General features: G+C 40.8%; 1 pseudogene; it reads left to right on the plus strand.

Annotated features, from left to right (window-relative positions):
- Positions 1-3,144: 3,144 nt before the first annotated feature.
- LOC102840373 lies at positions 3,145-4,297 on the plus strand (annotated as a pseudogene).
- Positions 4,298-4,589: the final 292 nt, after the last annotated feature.

Raw genomic sequence — 4,589 nt, forward strand, 5'->3', positions numbered from 1 at the left:
GCCACAGTGTGGTAAAATTGAAACTGGAACTCAATTAGTCTGTATCCATAGATTATACCATAGCCACAGTGCAATGTTGAAGGTAGTAAGTGCCACAGCTTAACATAGGACTTCCAACAATGAATAGCTGAAACAATACAATCCAAATTCCTAGAGTGCTATACAGGGCCCTTCACAATCTTACACTGATCTACCATTCCAGCCTTATCTCCCAAGAGCCTTGTCCCTTCCCTACCCCTTCTGGCCATGTTAGCAGTTCCCTGAATAGGTCATAGTGGTTCATACCTCTTCCCTTTGCATGTTCATCCATTTACTGATACCTATAGGGAGTCCTGGTGTGGCTCTGTGGGTTAATGCACCAGGCTGCAAAGCCATTTGAACTGCAAGGTTGGCGATTCAAGCTCACCAGCTGCTCCTTGGAAACCCTATACAGGGTTGCTATGGGTCAGAATCGACTCGATGGCACTTGACAACAACAACAACATAGCAATTTAAGACTACCAGCCGTTCCATAGGAGAAAGATGAGGCTTTCTGCTCCCATAAAGATTTACAGCCACAGAAACCCTATGCAGGGTTGCTATGAGTTGGAACTGACTCCACAGCACACCACCACTACCACTATCTATTAGTCAGAAAGAAAAGCTCTACAATATATGTATTCTATAGGGAAACAGAAGCGAGAGATCTAATCTCAGGAATCAAGCAAGACGACCAAAACGATGGAACCCTGAGACTATGGCTATTGGTCATCCTTCAAGTCTGGAACTGAACTCACCCCTATAGCTCAATTTTCACCTATGAAGAAGTAGGCATATAGGGAAGACAACAACACTGGTGAGGTATGCACACCATAGAATGGTCAAGCATTTGAGATCAACAGGGCAGCATTTACCTAAAGACAAAGTTCAGAAGGAGAAATGGAAATGAGAAACACAGGGGGGAGGTGAGATAAGAGATGTTACCTTGAGGGGCCTGCAATCATTGAGATGAAATGAAGTGTATGATTTGTTTAATGGAAAACTGACGATCTGCTCTGTAAACATTCACTCAATTCACAGTAAAAAAATTAAGAGAAAAGAAAAGTAAAAAAAAAAAAAAAGTCCCCCAAGATGATTAGCTCTAAAATTGAGTTTCATTTCCCTGGAATGTGCATGTTTGCTCAGCTCAATAGTCTCTTCCAGTGCTCTTGCCACAGTATTGTCCGACAGGAGTGTAGATGATTAACTTCCTGTCAGACTGCGAGAACCTCTTATTCTCTTTGTGTATAAGGAGAATATACACAATATACGTCTCTCGGATGCCCAATAAAGACCTGATGAATGAACAAACAGAGTAACAGCTCTTTCGTGAAAACACTCTTATTCAAATTATTGAACAGCTCTGTACACTTACCTGAAACCACACAATTTAGGTAACATAGTGGTTACGAGTCGGGTTACTAACCTCAAACTCAGCAGTTCAAAACTACCAGCTGTTTGGCAGGAGAAAGATGACCTTATACAGGGTCATTACGAGTCAGAACTGACTCTACGGCACACCACCACCACCAACCATTTATTCACAGGAGTCCTGGTGTGGCCATGTAGGATAAGGTCAGTTTGAACCACAAGGTGAGTGGTTCAAATTCACCAGCTGCTGCTCAGAAACCCTAAGCAGGGTCACTATGGGTGGGAGCTGACTTGATGGCACTTAACAACAACAACATTCATTTATAGGAATCCTGGTATGGCACTGTAGAATAAGTCCTGAACTGCTAACTGGAAGGTTAACAGTTCACCCACCAGCCATTCCTCAGAAATCCTATACAGAGTCACAATCTGTCTCAACAGTACTTAGCAACAACATTCATTTCCAGAATAGGTATATTTTCCTTACATATAAATAAGAAAATTAGGGGTTCACTGGTACCTAGCATTATCATTTTCTTTTAGACATGGAGGTATAAATGATGTAAAAACACTTATGTAAACACACACACTTACCCATATGATTCTGTCAGTGTGGCGATTCTAATAGTCTGAGAAAATAAGAATTTACACCACTCATCACATTCACCTGGAAGCACTAGAAACTCTGAGTAATGACAGAATGTTAGTATACTTGCTGAAAGATATTTCTAGTGATTCTCTTATCAAAGGAAAGGAATTCATATTACTGAAATGAGCTCTAAATGTTAAAATGCTAATGTGTTTTGTACACTTCTGGGGGAAAAGTGATGCCAATTACAGGAGTATATTTTGGACTAATATCACAGCACACCTTTATTTCACGTCTGATCTTATTGGTTTTGTGGTATGGAGGGATTCTTTGAACGTTGTAATGAGACACAGACTTGGTTCAGAGTCTCCTTCTATACTATGCATGAAGGATGCCTTGGACTTTTTTTCAAGGGAGCTTCTGGAGGCCTGCTGTATTGCTGTAGGATAAGCACTTGACTGCCAACCACAAGACTGGAAGTTCAAACCCACCAGCCGCTCCTTAGAAATCCTGTACAGGGTCACTACTAGTTAGAACTGACACAATGGCACTTAACAACAACAACACTTAACAGGAAGCTTTTGGTTATCATGAATCAGGGGTTGACTCAATGGCAGCTAACAACAACAGGAAGAAAGCTCTGGTGATCTACTGGAAACGAATCCATGAAAACCGTATAAATTACAAGCAATCAAGGATATGGCACAGGACTGAGCACTATTTTTTCTGTTGTACATGGGGCAGCTAACAACAAAAAAAGCTCTTACAGGGTCTAATGAAGGGCACTGCTTGGTATTCCGCATATCTGAGTGTCTAGTCCTGTTTCTATTTGAGTGTGTAACCGTGAGTTACCTTTTCCTCCCTTGTGGGTTAGTTTTCCTCACCTTTCAAAGGAATAGGCTGGACTAGAGCAGGGGTCAATAAACTTGTTGTAAAGGGTCAAAGAGTAATCATTTTCAGATTTGCAGGTCATACCATCTCTGATGCAACCACTTAACTCTTGTTGTTGTAATGTAAAAGCAGACATATACAATATATAAATCAATGGATATGGCTGTGTATCAATACAATTTTATTTACAAAATAGATAGTGGGGCTCGCACTTGTCTCCTGAGAACCAGCGAGTGGATCGGGCCCAGCTGGAACAAGCAGGGCCCCCGAGAGCTCCACCTAGTTCTGAGGATAAAACCCCACAGCAGATCTCTGAGTCAGCAATGGCCAAACCCCAGGTGGCTGTAGCTCCTGTGTTAATATCCAAACTGTCGGTGAATGCCCCCGAATTTTACCCATCAGGTTACTCTTCTAATTATACAGAATCCTATGAGGATGGTTGTGAGGATTATCCTACTCTACCAGAATATGTTCAAGACTTCTTGAATCATCTCACAGAGCAGCCTGGCAGTTTTCAAAATGAGATTGAACAGTTTGCAGAGATGATTAATGGTTGGGTTACAACAGATGATGCTTTGCAAGATCTTGTGGAACTCATCTATCAACAGGCTACATCCATCCCAAACTTCTCTTACATGGGAGCATGTCTGTGTAACTACCTGTCTCATCATCTGACAATTAACCCACAGAGTGGCAATTTCCACCAATTGTTACTTCAAAGATATCGGACTGAATATGAAGTTAAAGATCAAGCTACAAAAGGAGATGAAGTGACTCGAAAACGGTTTCATGCATTTGTACTATTTCTGGGAGAACTTTATCTTAACCTGGAGATCAAGGGAACAAATGGACAGGTTACAAGAGCAGATATTCTTCAGGTTGGTCTTCAGGAGTTGCTGAATGCCCTCTTTTCCAACCCTGTGGATGACAACTTAATTTGTGCAGTAAAATTACTGATATTGACAGGATCAGTTTTGGAAGATGCCTGGAAGGAAAAAGGAAAGAATGATATGGAAGAAATTATTCAGAGAACTGAAAATGCTGTCCTAGATGCAAATTGCAGGAGAGATGTAAAACAGATGCTTTTGAAGCTTGTAGAACTCCGATTGAGTAATTGGGGTAGAGTCCATGCAACCTCTACCTACAGAGAAGCAACGCCTGAAAATGATCCCAACTATTTTATGAACAAACCAACATTTTATACCTCTGATGGTGTTCCTTTCACTGCAGCTGATCCAGATTACCAGGAGAAATATCACGAGCTACTTGAAAGAGAAGACTTTTTTCCAGATTATGAAAGAAAATGGAACAGATTTATCAGGGGCTGGTGATCCATATTTGGATGATATTGATGATGAGATGGACCCAGAAATAGAAGAAGCTTATGAAAAGTTTTGTTTAGAATCAGAGCGTAAGCGGGAACAGTAAAGTTTAAGTTTCAGCACATCAGTTTTATAAAGCATTTTAGGTTTGGTGATCCTAGCAGAACACAGGAAAGCAAGAAAATGTGTCACACTTATAATACCAAATTAAGGCTATTGAGTTGTGTTACTAATATATGCAACTTTAATTTTATTTAACACTATCTGCCAAAATAAACTTTATTCCCTGTAACTTAAAATGTGTATATATATATATAAGGAGCTCTGGTAGCGTAGTGGTTACGAATCGGGCTGCGAACCTTAAGGTCAGCGGTTCGAAACTACCAGCCGCTCCGCGG

Source organism: Chrysochloris asiatica, unplaced genomic scaffold, assembly GCF_000296735.1.
Source record: "Chrysochloris asiatica unplaced genomic scaffold, ChrAsi1.0 scaffold00010, whole genome shotgun sequence".
Taxonomy (NCBI): domain Eukaryota; kingdom Metazoa; phylum Chordata; class Mammalia; order Afrosoricida; family Chrysochloridae; genus Chrysochloris; species Chrysochloris asiatica.